This window comes from Pelophylax lessonae (assembly GCF_965119305.1).
Source record: "Pelophylax lessonae genome assembly, chromosome: 3".
NCBI classification, from domain to species: Eukaryota; Metazoa; Chordata; class Amphibia; order Anura; family Ranidae; genus Pelophylax; species Pelophylax lessonae.
In genome coordinates this window covers 255835515-255858427 of record NC_138770.1, presented here as the reverse complement: position 1 = coordinate 255858427, position 22913 = coordinate 255835515, and the positions used below count along the sequence as shown (strand labels likewise).

At 44.9% G+C, this 22913-nt stretch overlaps 1 pseudogene across 1 annotated transcript; it reads right to left on the bottom strand.

Annotated features, from left to right (window-relative positions):
* Positions 1 to 15270: 15270 nt before the first annotated feature.
* Positions 15271 to 16324, bottom strand: LOC309550464 (annotated as a pseudogene). The gene has a single exon. The product of its transcript is annotated as an uncharacterized misc_RNA (transcript).
* Between the last annotated feature and the right edge of the window lie 6589 nt (positions 16325 to 22913).

Below are 22913 nucleotides of genomic sequence, written 5' to 3'. Positions count from 1 at the left end.
CAATGGCATTAGTATTTAGCAGACTAATATTCCTCATTACCTAGAACTTATTTTGCTTACAGTCTAAATAAATATTCTCTGCATTTTCAGCTTGCTTATACATAAGAGCCATATTGGCATATTACCTGAATACTCCTACTATTATATTACATGTTGAAATAGTGTGACTACATTTTATTGGTTACAGGTTAAAGTAAATTACCATATTGCAGGATACAACAATGCTAGAAGTTTAATAACCCATTTACAATTGTATAATCCAATCACCATTTTAAGTTAAAAATAGTGAAGTCATTTATTTAGAGTTTAGTTGCATAAGTGAAAGATAAAAAGAAAGTTCTTTTAAAATTGCTAGTATCTTGTAGTATTAAAAAGAAAGGTCCCACTGTTTTCAGTACAATGCATTTCCCAGACAAGGAAATTACAATGACTTCACATCTTCTCTCTTCCATTGTGGTAAAGTTGCTGTACATAACAATTCAGCCCTTTTATTGTAAAGGTCTTCTTAGAATACCTATAGTTATCACTTCAGCAACATGATCTGACATATTCTTAACAGGAGGAGTAAGCAGATATAAAAAGAAGCCCTAGGATATTGCCACTCGAAACCACAGTTGCTTTGTGGGCTTTTATTGTAGAATGAAATCTGCAGGTAGCCCTGTGGAGGCTTCCTGTATCATTTTAGAATAATATAAAACTTGCTTTCCTATCGTGCAGCGTAAGAAAGCAAGCTTTTTCTAAAGACACCTCCACAAAAGTAGAGCTTGACAAGAATATGCTCAAGCCTTGAGGGGCAAAATGTGACCTGATACAGTGCAATTTCATTAGTCGTATCCTTCTATATAAATTCCATAAGTGCTAAAGCATTATTTTAGCTTTAAAGTAGAACCTCTGAGCAAACATAAATATATGCATATTGTGCTATCAAACAAAATGTCATTGTGTTTGGCAGATCTGTGATTCACATATGCAGTATCTGCCACACTCCACAGCACAACTGAACCTGCTGTGCTGTGGAGTGTGGCAGATACTTTATATGTGAGTTTGAAATTTTTCCAGCTCATTGGAGAATGCATTTGCAGTATTATTTACATAATCTAATAAGCAAACAGGTGAAGTAGGATGCTGCAAAGCTAAAATAGAAAATTAGGGTGCTGCCTTACTGGCTGTGAAATCTGGCAGTAGTATGTATGTGAACTACAAAGAGGCGCACAGGACTAGAGTACACCATGGGTGCTCAACCTGTGGCCCACCAGCTGTTGCAGAACTACAAGTCCCATGAGGCATTGCAAGCTGCTAACGATTACAAGCATGACTCCCAAAGACAGAGGCATACTGGGAGTTGTAGTTCTGCAACAGCTTAAGGGCCACAGGTTAGGCACCCATGGTCTACTCTAGTTGATTGGATCTTAAAAATAAAAGATTCAAAATGCACTTAAACCTTCATTACTTAAAAAAAATCCCATCTAGCCTTGTACTTCAAAGCATTATGCTGCTTTTATCATTATTTTTATTATAGCTTCTAGCAGACTTTAGCAGTCTTGATCTTTATTTTCTTTGCATATAAGACACTCAAGTTGATTAAGATACCGATCACAGTTACATAGATACATAGTTCAAAAGGTTTATCCAGTTTGACGCGTGTATGTGTGTTTCAATACCTCTGTACATTGTGTTCGCTAAGAAATATGTCTAAACGTTTTTTCAATTTATCCAAATTCTCCATTGACACCACCAACTGGAAAAGGGAGTTCCACATCCTCACTGCTCCTGAATAGTAATGGATGAACATCGACCGGGGCGGTTCGCAAATTTTCTCAAAAGTCCGCGAACGGCGAGTTCTCGGCGGGCCCCATTGACTTTAATGGGAGGCGAAATTTAAAAACCTTAGGTCATATTTTCAGCCACAAAAGACTTACTAGCTGTGCACAAATAGTCCCCGCACATGGACAATGTCCTCACAGAACTATTGCAATTGGAAAAGTTGCCCTAAAATTTTTAGAACTGACAGCAGCCGGTAAATACATGTCAAATACATATAGGGTCCATTCACACATCTGTAAAATGGGTCTGCATCCATTCCACAATTTGGTGGAACCTTTACAGACCCATTGATTTTCAATTCCAGTCTGAAAAATTAGGCATTCACAGGATAAAGAAGTTAGTGTCGGCCATTTCAGGCCCCAAAAATGAACCCACATGTGTTTACCTGACAGCTAAGAACATTGTATTCTGTGGCTGAAGGTACATTAGGCATTCACAGGATACAGAAGTGTCGGCCATGAAAGGCCCCAAAAATTAGCCCACATGGGTTTACCTGACAGCTAAGAACGTAGTATTTGGTGGCTGGAGGTACATTAGGCATTCACAGGATACAGAAGTAAGTGTCGGCCAGTATAGGCCCCAAAAATTAGCCCACATGGGTTTACCTGACAGCAAAGAACGTAGTATTTGGTGGCTGGAGGTACATTAGGCATTCACAGGATACAGAAGTAAGTGTTGGCCAGTATAGGCCCCAAAAATTAGCCCACATGGATTTATCTGACAGCTAAGAACGTAGTATTTGGTGACTGGAGGTACATTAGGTATTCACAGGATACAGAAGTAAGTGTCAGCCAGTATAGGCCCCAAAAATTAGCCCACATGGGTTTACCTGACAGCTAAGAACGTAGTATTTGGTGGCTGGAGGTACATTAGGCATTCACAGGATACAGAAGTAAGTATCGGCCAGTATAGGCCCCAAAAAATAGACCACATGGGTTTACCTGACAGCTAAGAACGTAGTATTTGGTGGCTGGAGGTACATTAGGCATTCACAGGATACAGAAGTAAGTGTCGGCCGGTATAGGCCCCAAAAAATAGAAACACATGGGTTTTCCTGACAGCTAAGAACGTAGTATTTGGTGGCTGGAGGTACATTAGGCATTCACAGGATACAGAAGTAAGTGTCGGCCAGTATAGGCCCCAAAAATGAGCCCACATGGGTTTACCTGACAGCAAAGAATGTAGTATTTGGTGGCTGGAGGTACATTAGGCATTCACAGGATACAGAAGTGTCGGCCAGTATAGGCCCCAAAAATTAGCCCACATGGGTTTACCTGACAGCAAAGAATGTAGTATTTGGTGGCTGGAGGTACATTAGGCATTCACAGGATACAGAAGAAAGTTTCGGCCAGTATAGTCCCCAAAAATTAGCCCACATGGGTTTCTCTGGCATGCAGGCTGATTTCTCACACATCCTTTCATCCCTTGCCTCACACTTATGTTACACCTACTCTTTATTTTTCATCACACTCCGCTTAGGAGTATTATGACACCCTAATGTGTATACAATTATCAACATTTTTACAAATTTACTTATATATACAAAAAATATATATTATACTCCTTCTTTACAGACATTGTATACGCTTTATAAGAACAATGTAGCGCTAATCATCAGTAAAAAGTTCTCAGAAAGATTAAAAAGTCCATGTAAAGTCCCAATATGATCAGATGAAAAATGTAGCGAATCCGTGATACCACCACCAGACACCCAGTTCACACTGACCCTTACCACATAACGATGATCCCCATGACAGAGATCCCAAATGCCAAAACTAGACTCAGTAGGACTCGATATGTATCCTGGATAATATGCGTCCTTCTCTGTAAGTCTCAGGTCAGTAGTCACAGGTATGTAGGGAATGAAGCACAAAGCAGTATCATAGCGCAAACCATTTATTAACCAGATCAAAATAATAGATTAAAAACACTTACAAGGATCCAATCATAACGAGCATGTAAAGCAGTCCAAATTGTTTCCAAGCATGTTCCGCCACGGCATTCCACCAAAATGATGGCCGCCACGTCTCCTCACTGTGGGCGAGCGTGTCCACTGTGACAGTGGACACGCTCGCCCACAGTGAGGAGACGTGGCGGCCATCATTTTGGTGGAATGCCGTGGCGGAACATGCTTGGAAACAATTTGGACTGCTTTACATGCTCGTTATGATTGGATCCTTGTAAGTGTTTTTAATCTATTATTTTGATCTGGTTAATAAATGGTTTGCGCTATGATACTGCTTTGTGCTTCATTCCCTACATACCTGTGACTACTGACCTGAGACTTACAGAGAAGGACGCATATTATCCAGGATACATATCGAGTCCTACTGAGTCTAGTTTTCGCATTTGGGATCTCTGTCATGGGGATCATCGTTATGTGGTAAGGGTCAGTGTGAACTGGGTGTCTGGTGGTGGTATCACGGATTCGCTACATTTTTCATCTGATCATATTGGGACTTTACATGGACTTTTTAATCTTTCTGAGAACTTTTTACTGATGATTAGCGCTACATTGTTCTTATATTGCTTTTAGATCTGTTTTTTATTCCAGATTCTGTGTAGCAGCTTTTCTATTTGGATTTTATTACCAACTTCTGAGGTTTGTATGTTTGAAGCTTTGAATTTCAGTTAGCGCAGCAATTTTCTTTATTATCGATTGTATACGCTTATCTACCCTTGGCTTGGTACCTTATATATCCCAGCCCACACTCACCACGTGTGCAACATGTTCCATTTATCTACCTGCCTGTGCGCACTCAGCTCCCGGGGGGACATTCAAAGCCTATACAGCTTTAGTGCCATGTATTCAGAGCTGTCATGTAAGTGTTGGGGAGCAATAGGAGTCTTTTTTCCCCTGTTCCCTCTCTTTTCCCCTCATTCAAATTGACCTTTATCAACATGGTCCTTTTTCCTTACTCATATATTTTTCTTAGATTTTCACAAACATCTACTTCTGATAAAGTGGCAATACGTGTCCACGAAACGCGTTGAGGCTATGATGTTTACCATACACTCAATTACTTGGAATCTGAATCCTATATGATGTTAACATATTCAATATTGTACTATTTTCTGTAATCAGCACTGTTGTCTGTAAAATGCATGAATCTGGTGGTGCCTTACCAGCTTGTCATTACTTGTGCAATATATATTTATTACCACGTTTGTTACTCATTTGTTATGTACCAATAAATGTATTTTACCTTCCCTGTCGACCTTTCATGACTCTCATTCAAAGTCCCAACCCTCTCCTTTTTTTACATATTGATCAGGGATGGAGGCGCACGCAAATCCCACCGTGCTCCTCATGCAAAGTCCCAACCTTCCCCCCTTTTTTTCTACATGATTAGGGATGGAGAGTCATGATTTTGGCCGTCAGGGAGACACATGCATTATACTCATTTGATCGCATATGTGGGTTATTTTCCCTTAACCCTTTATGCTGGGTCAAACTAACTCCCCATGGACTAGTTGGGAGTTTACTTTACAATTGGTGCTAGCCATATTCTTATTTTATTCTAGTATTTTTTATTATTGACATTTATTTTTCCAGCATTTTCCATATTTCTAGATTTTACTGGCCTGCTATTTGTTTGGCTCTTGTTTTGGTCCCCGGGAGCTGTGATGCATGCCGTATGTCCTCCCTCTGCTTCTCGGCGTAGGGGCCTGTTTGGACGGTACCGTCGCGCATAGGCGCCACGCCTCCCTCTGATGCGTGACGTCATTTTGGCGACATCGCGCCGGCGGTATTTATTCCATCCAGTGTACAAGAGCCAGCCCACGGGACGGTCATGCCTATGGCATCTGCTCTCCACGTGGTGCTCTGGGATGTACACCATCGTGACGCTGAGCTCACTGTGCAAGGCGGCTTCCTGGCTGACACGGAGCACTCTGTCTGTGAGTAGGACTCTAACCCTGGACTCCATTCCTGGTATCACTCATTTACTCACCCTCACAATTTCTTTATTCCCATTCTTTACTGGTTTTGGCTTATTTCCACCAGCTTGGATACCTTTCTCTTCCCGTCCTAGTTTCCCTTCACCTTATTCTTTGGTCATTTGGTCATCACTTCATTATTTTTATTTTTTATAACCAAACTTTTTTTATTGCGGTAAAGTAGACATGTACAAGTAAAACAATTAAACTTTTCCGTACATTAACGGCATAACAAGTTGCATGACAAAAGGTAACCAAATACAGTCTAGCAAGTGTTTCTAAAGCAGAAAGACAGCGTTGAACCCCCTAATTGCTTGCATAGCTGCTGTAAAGGCAGTTTTCTCGCCACATACTGATAACCTCCACATATCTTAACAACTCATACTCTTCAGAAAACCTGCTAGGCGAGGAATGATCAGCAAAGAGATACTCATCACCCCCAAGGGGAACACACTGAGATCGAGTACCCCTTAAGACTGCTGTTGGAGGATGCAAATGCGCCACTACCGGCCTCCTTGTCCCAGCTAGGTTAGTCCGTGATTGTCAATACTCTAGTTAAGAGAGCAACCGCCGCCCATAGGCTGACCTACATTAGGGTTCCCCTGGAGCCCGTCGTGAACCTAAGTACAAAAGTAGGCTGGACGAGGGTAAAAAATAGAAGGGTGAATAAAGGGGGGTAGGGAGGGAAGTGGGGTAGGGAGGGAAGTGGGGAAGGGGGGGAACAGGAAGGAAGGAGGGAACAACTGGGTGTCTGCCACTGGAGATATAGCCCTGGAATAGCTCAGAGTCGCGTCAAGCTAGTGTCAGAGAACCTGAGAAGCCTAGACTGCCTGTACTCAATACTCAGTCATTGTCAGTAGAAGCCGTTAGCCAAGAGTCCCATGTCTTATGGAACGTAACTGCCCTTTTTTCCTTATAAGCCAGCATCCTTTCCATTGCACATTGAGAATGTACCCTCCTTTTGATATAAGTAATACTTGGAGTCGTAAGAGACCGCCAAAGTGCGGCTATCGCTATTCTAGTGGCAAACAATATGTGCGCTGCTATTATCCTACTATGAGGAGGAAGCTCATCCACTCCTATACTCAAGAGCGCCATAGCTGGATTCAGGGTACATTGTCGGTCACATATGTGTGAGAGTAGAGAGGAAACTTGTCTCCAGAGTGGGCCGACCTTTGGGCAGTCCCAGAGCACATGGTATAAGTTAACCCTATTCTGGCACTCCCTCCAACACATAGGTGAGATGTTAGAATCTATCGCATTCAACCTAGCGGGGGTCATGTAGTACCTATGCAGAATTTTTTGGGCATTGTCCCAATGGTCTACACAGGCCGAAGCCTTGGTGTTAATTTTTATGGCGGCTGACCACTTAGTTATGTGATATTCTTGATCTAACACTTGTTCCCACTTTAGCATAGGCGGGGATTTACGCAATAGCGAACACTGATGGAATAGCCTGTAAAAGAGCCAGATACCTTTACTTTTCGTTTCCAGGGAGCCTAGAAGGAATTTCCATACATGGAGGGGCACAAAAAGTGGGGAGGGGGGTGCATTTATGCAAGGAATGTATACGATGCAAGGTGAAAGCCTCCAGCACACTGGGCTGATGGCTTGTGGGTTCGTGGAAATGTAACCCTTGCTTCCTCCAGGTAAATACTGAAAGACCCGGAATCAAGTGTGGGTAAATGGCTAATGGGATGGAAAGCTTTTTTACCCTCATGTCGCCAAAGTCAGTCTTGAAGAATCTCTGCCATGCAGAAATAGGAGGCCGCAGTAGTCGGGTATTGAGGTTTCTTGACATTGTGGGCAATGCACGCAGCCATCGCTAATGCCGGTAGGTCATGACCCTCTGTCACCTGTCGCTCAATTTGATTCCACCAATTGTCTTCCTGACTTGAGAACCAGAATTGTGTGTGGCTGAGAAGCGCTGCATAATAAGCTTGAGCATCTGGTAAACCCGCCCCACCAACAGTTTTAGATTCATAAAGTTTGGATATGGCAATCCTAGGTCTCTTCCCGTCCCAAATATACTGCCTGAGTTTGGAAGCCAGTTTTTCAAAGAACAATTGGGGGATGGGAATGGGGAGAGTTCTGAAAAAATATAGCAACTTGGGGAGGATTTGCATTTTGTAAGCTGCTATCCTTCCTAGCCAAGATAAGTGAACTTTCCTGATGTGTTGGAATTCCACCTCTATTTTTGACAACAGTGGAAGGAAGTTATATTTATAAAGGTTTTCAGTCGGAGAGGTCAGCTGTATGCTTAAGTAGGTGATAGAGGGGTTGTCCCAGTCACATGCGAACAAGCCTTTAAGAGCTGACAGTTGCCCCTTGGGTATGCATACAGGGACGGCAGAGCATTTAGTCTTATTCACTTTATAAAGGGAAACATTGCCGAAAGTGTCCAAACCATTTTGGACCGCCACTAAGGAGGTCGCAGGGTTGGTTAAGGTAAGTATAATATCATCCGCGAACAGTCCCAATTTGTGTTGAGTGGACCCTATTTGGATGCCTGTAACCTCTGGATCCGCCCTAATAGCCTCCGCCAATGGTTCAATAACCAATGAAAACAAAACAGGAGAGAGCGGGCACCCCTGACGGGTCCCGTTAGATAGGGTAAAACTTTGTGATAGTAGGCCGTCTGTATACACTCTGGCCGAAGGAGCAGAATATAGAGCCATTATGGCCGAGTGAATACTACCCCCGAACCCAAATTTCTCAAGAGTAGCCGACAAATAACCCCAGTGGACCCTGTCAAACGCTTTTTCGGCGTCAAGCGCCAACAGCACCGACGGCGTCCGATGGATCTGCAAGTGAGAAAGGAGATCGATCATACGCCTCGTGCCGTCCGGTCCTGCCTGCCTTTGACAAAGCCCACTTGGTCCAAAAGTCGGGGTAACGTGAAGCAACCTATTAGCTATTACCTTGGCATATATCTTAATATCCACATTAAGGAGTGAAATGGGCCTGAAGTTTTGGGGGGCATCTGGTGATTTCCCTGGTTTTGGGAGAGTGATTATTACTGCTTCCAGCATTTCCCTGGGAAAAGTACCTGTGGAGAATGCCTCGTTAAAAACCATGGCTAGGTGTGGGGCCAAACTGTGAGGGAAGGTTTTATAATACTCGGCGGAGAAGCTGTCTATTCCTGGTGATTTGTGGAGAGGGAGCGATTTAAATCACTGAAAGAATTTCCTCCTGTGATATAGAGGAGTTCAATTTGTTAAGTGCGGAGGTGTCCAGACTAGGGAGGTGAAGGGCGCCAAGGAATTGCTGTATAGCTGCCCCAGAGGGCACCGAGGTAGGGTCAGAGTCCGCGAGGTTATAAAGGGACTCATAGTAGTCCCTAAACACTGCGGCAATATCTGTGGGATTAGAGACAACTTTGTTCATCCGATGGTGCTTAATATATGGTATACGGGCCTTAATGCGTCGCTGTTTCAGCTGGGAAGCCAAAAGCTTCCCTGCTTTATTGCTGTTGGAATACCATGACACCCTTTTGAAGTGAAAATCATATTCTGCCGTCAGTGTGTTCCTAAGTTCTAACCTCAGTGCCGTCATCTTTTTAAGTAGCTCGTCATTCCCCAGTTGCGTTGTTTTATGTTGTCGTTCTAAGGCAGTAATTTCTTTTTGCAGTCCTTGTATATGACGGGTTTTTTCCCTCCTAACCTTAGCTGCTTGTTGGATGAGAAGTCCCCTAGCAACAGCCTTGTGAGCGCATCAGACCATGGCAGGAGAACACGAGCCATCAGCATTAATTTCAAAGTATTCTGTCACCATCTTATGTAGGTCCGTGCTATATTGTGGATGGGATAACACATATGTGTGGTTTCACCATAGTGGCCTATGAACGGAATTGGGTCGGGTTTCAAAATCTAGCGTGATCGGTGCATGGTCCGACCATGTAATAGAATGGATACGAGCATTAGAAGCTTTTTGGAGAGTAAATTTGTCCTTCAGGAAGAAATCTATCCTAAAGTACCTGTCATGTACTGCCGAGAAATAGGAATAGTCCCTTTCAGTGGAGTGGAGACATCTCCAGGGGTCGTACAGGCCCTCCCCATAACAGAAAGGACCTATATTCGGCCTGCGTCTCCGCCCCACTGAAGAGCAATCAATATCAGAATACATAACAGCATAAAAGTCTCCACAAACAATCAGAGATCCCTGCTTAACACTATTTGCCATATGAACCATTCTCTTGATAAATTTAACTGTTTTTTTGTTGGGTGCATATATGTTCAGCAAGGTGTAGGGAGACCCATTAATTTCCGCTACCAGCAGAACATATCTACTCATGTCGTCATGCTGCTCCTCAATCAATTTGAAAGATACCGTGTCCCTTATTGCAATTAAAGTTCCATTGCGTTTAGCTTGTGCGCAGGAAACAAATACATACGGATACTTGGGATGAGAGCATCTCGCAGCGTGGTCCTTACAAAAATGTGTCTCTTGAACGCATACTATATCGCATTCAGTGTCCAATGCAGTCTTCCAGAGATTTCTCCTTTTTGATGGGTGGTTCAGGCCTCTGACATTGAAAGACATCAGCCTAATTGACATGACATCCGTCTGAAGTGCTTTGGCTCCCTCCAGTGGCAGGAATAGGGAATGCAGGGAGAAAAAAAGAGGTAGAAGTCAAGGGGTGTAAGCAAAAACAGGCCAAAACCGTCGGCCAACATAGCTGGTAAACTTGCTGTCAGCAGAGCGTTTATAACGTAACTATCCAGAACCGTCGGGATGCGAGAAATCTAGCAATCAAGAATGGGGTGAAGAAACATGAGCCGTGCCCGGTTCCAAGGGCACCAGCCAACATATGCATAATAAACAGGTTAAATTCTCCATTCCAAGAGACTTGTTAACAACAACTTGAAGTGAACCTCCTGTGTTCCTCAGGCTGGTTTGCTCGCGCTAGATCTTCCCCAGGTTCCAGAGGCCTGAGATTGCAGATTCTCATCCCTGGGGAGAAGCCCCCATTGGCGCAGAGATCTAGCCCTCTGGCCATTGATTGGGTCACATGCGATGAATTATTCATGGTAACCATCAGCTTAGCGGGAAATCCCTACTTATAGAGGATCTTGTGGTTCCTTAGGATTTTTGTGATAGGGACCAGGTTATGGCGGGCTGCTAACGTAGTTTGTGAAAGGTCAGCATAGAGCGTAATCCCCCCATATGGATCAGGGAGAGAGGCATTCTGTCTGGAGTATCTCATTAGCTGGTTTTTAACATGGAAGAAGTGAATCCTGGCTATCACGTCTCTAGGCACTGATTCAGGGATATGTGCTGGTTTAGGCAGTCTGTGGGCCCTGTCAATAATCAAATCCGCAGCAATGAGGTCCAGCAGTGTCTTTAGCATCAGCTGCTGCAGATATGGTGTGAGTTCAGCCGGTTTCACAGATTCAGAAACTCCCCTGAATTTAATATTGTTTCTGCGGGATCTATCTTCGATATCAGCCACTTTCAGTTTAAGCTGTTTCAATTCCTCCTCCAACTCAAAGTGCACATCTACCAGCTCATTGTGGGCCCCAGTGAATTCATCCATTTTTGTCTCCACAAAATCCACTCTGTCCCCCATATCAGACAGTTTCCTATAAATAGACTTCACAAATGACTCCATATCCTTTTGAAGGGCTCCCCTCAGCGTTTGTATCATGTCTTTCATGGTGCTATCGGTAATAGGCTGCCCTGTGGTGGGGAATGCATCCAGTTTCAGGCCGCACTCATTAATCTCCTCCATCTCCCCCCTGGCTACAGTGTCCATAAGATCTGAGGCATGAGACCCTGAGAACCTCATCCTCTGCTTAGCAGGGCTAGTGGTAGTGGAGGATAGCTGTACAGGCTGAAAATCAGTGGACTCACCCTGGTCCCGGTCGGATGGAGATGGATGGGTGCTTCCTTTGCCCCGAGGAGATCTGCTGCGGTGCCTGGTGGCGGCGCCATCTTGTCTAGCGCGGCCCGGAGCTGGAGTGAAGAAGTCGGAGATTTTCCTCAGCTTCTCTCGCTCTTTCATCTTCCCCGCCGCTGCCATTACGTTCCGCGGGTGACCGGGGTACTGTGTGGTGCTGTGTGGCCGGAAAGCCCTGCTCTAGAAGCCGCTGTGGATAGCTGTGGTAGACCCAAGGTTCAGAGCAGAAGGATCACACGTCCATCCGCTCTGGCTGCCGGCTCCGCCCCCATCATCACTTCATTTTAACCGCATGTATTCTCTGGCATGCAGGCTGATTTCTCACACATCCTTTCATCCCTTGCCTCACACTTATGTTACACCTACTCTTTATTTTTCATCACACTCCGCTTAGGAGTATTATGACACCCTAATTTGTATACAATTATCGACATTTTTACAAATTTACTTATATATACAAAAAATATATATTATACTCCTTCTTTACAGACATTGTATACGCTTATCTACCCTTGGCTTGGTACCTTATATATCCCAGCCCACACTCACCACGTGTGCAACGTGTTCCATTTATCCACCTGCCTGTGCACCCTCAGCTCCCGGGGGGGACATTTAAAGCCTATACAGCTACAGAGCCATGTATTCAGAGCTGTCATGTAAGTGTTGGGGAACAATAGTGGTCTTTTTTCCCCTGTTCCCTCTCTTTTCCCCTCATTCAAATTGACATTTATCAACATGGTCCTTTTTCCTTACTCATATATTTTTCTTAGATTTTTACAAACATCTACTCCTGATGAAGTGGCAATGTGCGTCCACGATACGCGTTGAGGCTATGATGTTTACCATACCCTCAATTACTTGGAATCTGAATCCTATATGATGTTAACATATTCAATATTGTACTATTTTCTGGAATCAGCACTGTTGTCTGCCAAATGCATGAATCTGGAGATGCCTTACCAGCTTGTCATTACTTGTGCAATATATATTTATTACCACGTTTGTTACTCATTTGTTATGTACCAATAAATGTATTTTACCTTCCCTGTCGACCTTTCATGACTCTCATTCAAAGTCCTAACCCTTTCCTTTTCTTGCATATTGATCAGGGATGGAGGCGCACGTAAATCCCACCGTGCTCCTCATGCAAAGTCCCAACCTTCCCCCCTTTTTTTCTACATTATATCTGCCCCTCTCCCAATTTCAGAATATTGTTGTTTGCGCGCAAAGAATAAACAAAACGCTGACACAGTCGTCAGACTAGTTCGTTCTATTTTAATTGTTCCTCATTTTAAGCATTATAAAGCATCAAGAAAATCCATTACAGGAAATAGTCATATATAATACGTATAAGCTAGCGATTGGAGTATCTATGTATCTATGTGTCTAGGATTTTCTTCCAGGATATGACAGCTTTCCATTTTGAGTGAAGTCTCACTCTGGAGGCGCCATCTTGCTTCTCCGAAGGGAGGGGTGATCTAGCAGTCATTTTTGAGTAAGGAATAAAATGCAGCGGTAACATATATATATACACTTAGAGTATGCATCATAAACTGAGATAGGCATTTCACTTTAACCATCGATTATATGATTACATCCATTACAGATTACCCCCTTGAAATGTCTATTTGAGTCTGTATCTATTGATCCTGGCTCATCTGTCCTCATGTGCATCAAATCTCTTTTGATGCCGCACGTTAGATGGGTGATTACTAATTAATCACTCCCCTTGCCACGGTCTTTGCACATGGGAAGTCAGATGCTCTCCCTATGGCCCTATGGATCATAGTGTGGGGTGGGAAGTGTCTGCAATGAGGTACATGGTTCTTCACAGTCTTCATCACATCCCATATCCTGATTCACAAATGTGGGGGTGGTTTGGTCTATTGCCTTTTCCATAAACTTCCTCAAACAAGGGAGTACATAACAGACCACTAAAGCAAGGAGAATTAGGATGATCAACACAGTCATTCCTATCTGTGCCAGGACTTTCTGCCACCCACTCATCCAGTTAAAGTATTGATCCCATGGGTCTGTGAACCCTGAATTTTTCTTTAGTTCAACTGATAGGTTCTGTAATTTCTTAGACGCTAATGTGGCCTTACCATTTGGACCGGTGTTGTCTGGGATATATGTACAACAGGTACTGGTCTTATCTATCATGGTACAGATTCCCCCTTTCTCTGCTAGCATCATATCCAGAGTCATCCAGTTCTGGAAGGTCATTTGGGAAGGGGCTTCTAGTTGTTCAGCTATCCCTTGGAATGCATCTTTGGTGTAGTTAACAAACCTTTGTTGGTTATAATATATATGGCATATCCAGTCCACATTCGTATTAACCACTTAAGCCCCGGAAGATTTTACCCCCTTCCTGACCAGGGCCTATTTTAAGATTCGGCACTGTGTGACTTTAACGGACAATTGCACGGTCGTGCGATGCTGTACCCAAATAAAATTGACGTCCTTTTTTTCCCACAAACAGAGCTGTCTTTTCATGGTATTTGATCACCTGTGCGATTTTTTGATCATGCGCTATAAACAAAAAAAGAGCGACAATTTTGCAAAAATAACAATATTTTTCACATTTTTTTATATGAAATTCCCCAAAAAATGAAAAATCAAAATGTTTTAACATTTTAGGCCAATTTGTTTTCTGCTACATATGTTTGGTAAAAAAAAAAATCACAAAAAGCGTATTTTGATTGGTTTGCACAAAAGTTATTGCGTTTACTAACTAAGGGAAAGATTTTTGTCATTTTTATTGTTTTTTTTTAACGAGTATTGGCAGCGATCTGCGTTTTTTTTTGCGGGACTGCGACATTGCGGTGGACAGATCGGACCCTTGACTGACATTTTTGACACTTTTGGGGTTACCAGTGACATTACTACAGTAATCAGTTCTATACATATGCACTGTTACTGTAAAAATGACACTGGGAGGGAAGGGGTTAACTTTATTGCAGAGGGAGGGGTTAAGTGTGTCCCTAGGGGCGTGTTTCTTACTGTGATTGGATGTGGCTGTGTGTGTAACAGCACAGATCAACGGTCCTACATAACAGGACCGAGTGATCTGTGCTTTAACACAGGGAAGAATGACAGGCGGCTTTGTTTACATTAGCCGCCTGCCTTTCTCCCTCTCTACCCAACGATCGCGAGTGACCGGCGGACATCGGGTCCGCCGGTCACACGCGCCGGCTTCTTTGGGTACGAGCAGGGGCGGAAGCGCGCCTCCGGCGGAAGCGCTCGCCCCCTATTCGCTCCCAGGCTAGTGACGTACCGGTACGTCACTTTGCCTTGGAGGGGCTGACCGCCGCCGTATATAGTCGGGCGGCGGTCGGCAAGTGGTTAACAGTTATTATGAGGATTAGAGATTTGAAACCGGCCTTAACCTGGTCTCGGGCCTTGTATTCATCGGGGACCCCCCTTGGGACTCCAATAGCATCTATGTACACATGAGGATCAAAGCTTCCAGGGGGAACTTCCTGTTTCATCCTCTTACCCGGAGTCGGGTTGGTGTGTGTGTCATGAATACTCTGTCAGAATATGCAAAGGCATGATGGCCTTCGCAAGGGCACACTCTTCTCTCCATTCCCCCTCTAACCTGGTTCTTATGTGCAGGTCTTCACACACCCAGTACACATCTCCTAGGGATTGGCTTTGGTTTTGTACCATATTAGATGAAATGCGACTGTAAGAGGCACAGTAACATTTTGGAAAATTACCTAAGTTCCTACCTTTCCTTGCATAATTGGCATGACAGGTGTAATTCCCAGGGTATATTGTAATAGTTTCTTTAGATCTTGCGGCCCTGGTCAATACCAGTATAGGATATTCCACCTTCTATTTCTCACAAGCTGAGTAATTAGTTGACGTGTTGGTGAAGAGGCTTAGGAAACACTCTTCTGCTTTTTCAGGTATGTTCAGTAGAACTGTACCTAAATGCGGTCTGGCACTGCCACAGACATAACAGTTGGTCCTATTGTGATTATTAGCACTATATCTCATCCATTCTAGCCAGAGGTTGATCTCCAAAAAACCTGTCTCAGCTGCCATTGTATCTTCAAAGGTAGGATCTGCTACTGCAATCATGTCTCCCAAAATCTGTACATGAGGTTTTAAAGGATTCGATGGGAGCCGTCTTTTAATTAGCTGCCATTCATTGTTGTCATACATATCTTCTAATCGGAAAGACCCTCTATGACCTTTGTAACCTCCTCCAAACCACCATCCCAACACATACTCACCCCGATCAGAGGGACTCGGGTTCCGTATGTTTAGAACAAGTGTCATACTGGGCCCTGGCTTATGGAGGATGAGACGGGTCAACAAGGGCTCTCCTAGGCTATCCTTACTATTATAGGCTAGTTGGGGTTTATATCCCCAGGGTGTCCCTGTGTTCCAAGCTGCTGCCCCCCAATAGTCACAATTTTTTCCCCATGACCCCTTGGTGACACAGATATACCCTTCTCCATGTCCTAACTCATGGCATTCTCATCTGCTACTACGTTCGGGACAGGGGAGTACCTTACACGCATGGAAGTCAAATGTAGCTACATGGGTATCAGAGGAGTTATACCAGAAAGTGATCTCTCCATTTTCCTTAGTAATGGTTGCAGGTTGTGCTCTGGTTGTACCCAACAGAAAAAGGATATATAAGATCATGATCTGTCCTCGTCCATGTCCTCAGGTACAGGGACTTTCTACAGTGGGAGGTTTGTATCCAAGTGTTCTTCCCAGCCATTTTCACTGATGTGGCAGTAATCAGGAGAACTTGGAAGGGACCATCATATCTGGGTTCAAGGGGGGTTTTTCGTATGAATCTCCTTATCAACACCCAGTCACCCGGAACCAGCTTGTGTGTTCCTGAATCTAGTTCAGGATCTGGAATGGAAGAAAACACTTTCGCATGGATATGGGTTAATTCACAAGATAAGGCAGTTACATAATCAGGCAATCCATCAGATTGAAGTTGTAACTGTTGTGGAAAGTAACACCCTAGTCTAGGGGCCGAGCCAAACAGTATCTCATAGGGTGATAGACCATGGTTTCCTTAGGGAGTGTACCTGACACTAAACAAAGCAATAGGTAGACTGTCTGGCCAGCTTATCCCTGTTTCCTGGAACATTTTTAACATCCTAGACTTTATTGTACCATTTAATCTCTCTACCTTCCCAGTGCTTTGAGGCTGGTATGGGGAGTGGAAGGCTAGGGTAACCCCTAAAGCGGTCAATATCTCTTTGGTTACTGAAAGCCAGCCCTTGATCACTCTCTATAACCTCTGGGATGCCATATCTGCACACTACTTCTGCTAGAAGCTTTTTAGCTGTGGTCTTCGCCGTCATATTGGTGACAGGGAAAGCTTCCGACCAGGAAGAGTACATATCTATGATTACTAAAGCGTACTCGTACCGGCCACTCTGTAGCATCTGAATGTGGTCAATCTGTATTCTCTGGAATGGATACTGAGCCTTTGCTAGATGTTTTATGGGTACTCTCTCCATCCTTCCAGGGTTGCATTTAGCATAGATGATACATGATTTGCAAAAGCTGCTGCTGAGTGGGGTGATTCCTGGGGTCACATAGTATTTGCTGATCAGGGCATTCATCATAGTTTTTGACAGATGGGAGGCACCATGAGCCCACTGCTACACTGCTGGGAACATAGATTGCGGTAAACATGGCCTCTTGTTCACTTCCATCAGTCCCTCCTTCCATGTGGCTCCCTTCTTAATCCACGTCTCCTTTTCCTCTTTGCTTGCTGCTTCCTGTTGTTCTTTAAGGAGTGTCCAATCCACCGATGAGTTTCGTAGGATCATGGTGGTCTGTGCAGTTACAGTATCCTACATGTCATGTGCCAATGTTGCTCCATCTGGAGTAGGCATGTCCAATCTGTTGACAACTTCTTGCACTTCATACGCGGCCTGTTTTGCGGCAGTGTCTGCAAGATGATTGCCTCGTGCTTCCGAAGAATTCAGCCTGCCATGTGCTTTCACCTTAAGTATACTATAACTACTTGAGTGGGGAGAAGCAGAGCATCCATCAAGTCCTTGATTGCGGCACTGTGCTTCACCGGTGTACCCGCCGCCATTAGAAGCCCTCTAGTTTTCCAGAGGACCCTATAATCGCAGGCAACACTGAGGGCATATCTTGAATCCGTGTAGATGTTGGCTCTTTTTCCTTCTGCTAATTTGCATGCCATAATCAGAGCCTGGAGCTCTGCTTCCTGTGCAGACTTTGAGGAGGGTAGAGCCGAGGCATGGAGAATTGTATCCTTGGTGGTAACAGCATATCCAGTATGAAATCTTCCTGCTTGATCCGCATACCTTGATCCATCAACATAGATAGTTAGGTCATGGTTCTCCAGGGGCACCTCACTTACAGTTGGTAGATGTGCAGTTTCAATTTTCATCACTTCAAAGCAGCCATGGGGAATGTCATGAGGATCGTCTCCCCCCCTCGAGAAGTGGTAGCAGAGTGGACGGGTCGAGTATGTCACACCTTCGAAGGATAACATTGTCTGGGATGAGTAGAGCACATTGGAGTCTGAGATGTCTTGCTGTCAACAAGTGTTTTGGCTACACTTGATTCAGTATGGCCGCAATATCATGAGGGGCTAGGAGGATGAGATCATGACCCAACACGAGGTCAGAAGTTTTGTCCAGGAGGGCTTGGGCTGCAAACACGCCCCCCCCCCAGCCATTGGGTCCAGTTGGCAGGAATAATAACCAATGGGTCTGAGTCTGTTGCCACGGGACTGAGCCAGTACTCCTGTGGCATGTCCCTCTCTTTCTGAGACAAATATCTTGAAAGGCTTCTCATAGTCTGGGAGGCCAAGGGCAGGGGCCACATACAGGATTCCTTTCAGAAGTTCAAAGTTGGTGAGGGCTTTTGGAGATAGTAGGAAAGGATTGGTCTTCAGGGCATCATACAGGGGTCCCATCAGTAGGGATGCTTCTGGAATCCAGGAACGGCAGTAGGAGATCAGTCCCAGGAAAGCATGGAGGGATCTATGACCCCTTGGCACTGGAATGGTCATGATTGCGGCGACTCGTTCTTGGGTGACATGTCTTGTGCCTTCTGAGATGCAGTGACCAAGAAAGACCACTGTACCTTTGCACCACTGGATTTTGTGTTTTGAGGCTTTACAGCCTTGTTCGGCCAGGTAGCAAAGGAGACTCTCAGAGCGAGTCAATGCCTCTTCTAGGGAGTCCGCACAAAGCAAGAGATTGTCTACATACTGAAGGAGCACAACCTCCAGGTGGAGTTTGATCTATGTGTCCAAAATGAATGTCATTGCCTTGGCAAATTGAGCTGGGGAATTTTGTGCTTCTTGAGGCATTACGACCCAGGTATAACTTTGGCCTTCGTGGGTGAAGGCAAAAAGGAATTGACAACAAGAGTCAAGGGGACACTGAAATAGGCATTTGCCAAATCCACCACTGTGAAGTATTTTGCTGTGGGCGGTATTCCAGCCAGCAAGGTGTGTGGATTAGGTACAATGGGTGTTTCCAGTATGGTTGCTTCGTTTACCACTCAGAGGTCTTGTACCATTCAATATTTCACAGGTTCTCCTTTCGGGGTTTTCTTCTTTACTGGAAAGAGAGGAGTGTGGCAGGGGCTTGTGCAATGTTTAAGAGCTCCATTCTGCAGTAGGGCCTCTATTTGGAGAGCAATTGCAGCCGACTGGGAGGGCTTAAGAGGGTATTGGGGCTTCCTGGGATAAGGGGCCCCTGGCTTCATTTTGACAATAATAGGCGGGACTTTCAGGCGATGTCCTCTGGGCCTGTAGACCACAAGCATGAGGGTATTCGGTCTAAGACTTCTTGTGGGATCCCCGTCACGTCCTTTTCCTCCAAGGGAAGCAGGAGGGGAATGGAACACAGTGCTGAGGTATCTTCAGTAGTCAGCGGTGAAGTCACTTTAACACCACCATCGGGTTGAAAGGAAATGGAAGCTTGGAGTCTAGACAAGACAACAGCCCCTAATAAATTTATAGGACATGTTGAGGAGACAACAAATCTTGCTAGTAGGTCAGGGAAGGGACTTGTAGGGGGCGGGTCAAAAGGCTTTTTCTGGGCGTTCCGTCCACTACCACGCAGGTTATATCAATATCCGATAGGAAAGAGGTATCAGGTAGTTCTTCAGCTCTGATTAGGCTTCTGGCAGCACATGTGTCACAAAGAAAAGTGGTGGGATGGCCCTCAATGGGGAGGGTTATTTTTGCAAGGGGTCCTCCGGTGTCTTTGGATGATGCGGTCATAGTTGGCGTGTGCGACACAGGGTTGCCGAAAACCTATCGGGGGAGGTCAGTTTGGTCAGGTGGAGGAGGCCAGGTGTCGGGAAGAGAGCCAGATGGGTTCCCCTGGTTGTTTCGTCCTTGATGTTGGGCACCTCCTTGTGGGTAGCCCCAATGGCCAGGCTGTCTGCTGGGAAACCTCCAAGAGTTTCGAACTCCCTTCTGAAGTGCCCGGGCCTACCGCAATTATGGCAGACTCGTAGATTATGTGGCAGATATGGTGTGTCAGAGGCTACCATGAGAGGGGTAATCTTTTTACTTCCCTGGGAAGATTCTATGCCTTTTGCTACCAACAGTAGAGTATCAAGAGGCATCACTCTATATTCTGGGCAAGATAAGAGCAGACCTTTCCAGATAGATTCCTTAAGGCCTGAAGCAAATGCGGAGGACAGCATTTGGGTGTGTGCCTTATTCTGCATGCTTAATCCCAAATCTGTAAATACCTGTGAAATTCTAGTGTGAAATTTCTCAACTGATTCAGCCTTGTCCTGTGTAATGTCCTGTATGTTGGTTGCTTGGTCAGCTAGGCGATCACGTGCCCACTGCTGCAACTGAGTCACAAATTTACACCCTGATTTGTAAGTGTGGTCAGTGCCAATTCTAGCAGCATTGAAACATTTTTCCATTACCGGCCAATAGGCATCTCCTGTCTTAATCTCACACAGGCTTACTAGATCTCGCCAGGCACAAGAATTTGCTTTCTGGATCTGTGCAATTCTCCTATGAAATGGCATAAGCTGTTTCTCAGGGTTTGGCAGACTGGTTACAAGAGATGATGCCTGCCCAGGAGTAAATGTCACATACAAGGGTGCTTCTCTGGCTACAGGCATTGCCCTAGGTGCATATGAAATTTGGTTGTTTCCTGTATGGCCCCTGTTCCTGGTGATAAAGAGCCAAACCAGGAGCCCCCTGCATACTGGGTGGTTGTGGGGGAAGGGCGTTAGATGGCAGAAATGCATATTGTACGGTATCACGTGAGTCACTTATGGCTATCCCAGACATATCTGGAGGTGGAGAATACATCGGGAATGTGAGTCCAGGTGTTTGAACCTGGTGAAGTGCTGGAATAAGAACTGATGCTAGTTGCCCCGGGGGGGGTAAGTATTGGGAACGGATAGCCGGTGTGGCTGTTTCCCTGACCGCTGGCGATGCGGGTGGCCTGGGCGATGGTTCACTGGGGGAAGGGATCATGATGACATCTGTGAGAGTGGGATCCTCCTGAGCTGCCTGAGCTCCGCAGTGAGAGTGGCTGTAGCTAACACCGCTTGAGTTTGTTTCATCATTGGTATCAAGCACCATTAGTGAGACAGGCTGTGCTCTGTAGTATGCTCCAGTTTGATCTATTACTGGACACAAGGGTATGGGTGCACCAATATGGCCGTCAAACGAAGTCATCACAGGAAGCCTTCCTGTGTTGTGACTGAGTGTAGCAAGATGGCCTCCAATCTGGGGCGGTGGCATGGGTGGTGATGGAGGTCTTACAGTGGGAGGGTGCCTGGGGTAGAGCCCTGTGGGAGGGTCAGGCAAGGGGGTGGTTTCTGGGGGACAGTACTCCCTGTCTTAAGTTCGGGCACCATAATAGGGTGTTGGCTCCGACCTCAGCTTATTTTCTGGCTTATAATATGTATAAACAATTTGACCCTGTTGATTGGTCTCTTGCTCTATCCCCCCTTCCTGATGAATGGCCCTTGCCACCCTGTACCAGGCTTCTGCCGTAGGAAGCAGTCCATGGTCAGACAACAGACCTCTCTTTTGTTTTAACAAAACCCGCCACTGCTCTGGTTGCAAACGGCCACCTGAGGGCGTGTTCATATCACATATTTTTGCCAGCTTTTTCCCTTTCCTCACTGCCTGCTCTCCCTCACGGCTAAGAATCCATTCTTAGGCTTCCCCACTTTCTGACCCATTATAGGTGGGATCTGTGTGACGGTTTTAATAAATCTGCAGGGCGGGGGGAGTGCTGTGTATGAGTTAAGTTAGCGGGGGAATCTGTCTCTGATTATATATATATATGCGTATACGTTACACTACACAGGGAAAAAAGTTGAAGTGACAGACAACCCGGGGGCTTGAAAGCTGCAGAGATGCGATACTCTTGTATGCAGAAAAGAGGAAGCTACTACCAATCTGTTTAGCAAGATAGCTTAAATTCAATATATCATTTCAGTTGCCATTTCTCAATCCAACTTAACTTTTGCACGCAGCAAAGAAAAATGTTTTCCTAATAAAGGACCTCTAAATAACAGAACACATAGGAATTTAAAACATAACACACATGACATTACTGACTCATTATAGCGGGGGCTTAAACTGTCAGAATAAACTCTGTTTCACAGGATCCCAGCGTCAAACGCGTTTTCCCTCCTCCCGGGGGCTCCTCGTGCAGTAACACCTGCCTGCACTAACGTAGCCTATGTGAGAGGGGTTCCTCCCCCGAGCATTTGTGAAAACACCCACTAACAAATGACTCAGAGGGGAGTTATTTCATCTGTGACAGTATTTCCCTTCTGACCGTCTCGTCAACCCACCACTAGCCAGCGCACATATAACAAAACAGGCAGGAGATATAAATTATGCAGGTTCCTTGTTAATAGACTTTGGGAAAATTATATTACCTGTCTTTGCTGACTGCAGGCAGCTGATATGGACACAAAGATAATCAATCACAGAGGCAGGGTATACAGGCAAGATTTTGACATATGTCTTATCATATATTCAGAGGTGATCAGTTTTTGCCCTCGTCTGTGTTGATTCCTCTTGGTTTCCTCTCGATCAGCTACTTTTGGTTCAGACCCCAAAGTCCCATCTGGGGTGCCAAAATGTTTTGGATATGGACCAAAACAGACAGAGATTATATCTGCCCCTCTCCCAATTTCATAATATTGTTGTTTGCGCACAAAGAATAAACCAAACGCTGACACAGTAGTCAGACTAGTTCGTTCTATTTTAATTGGT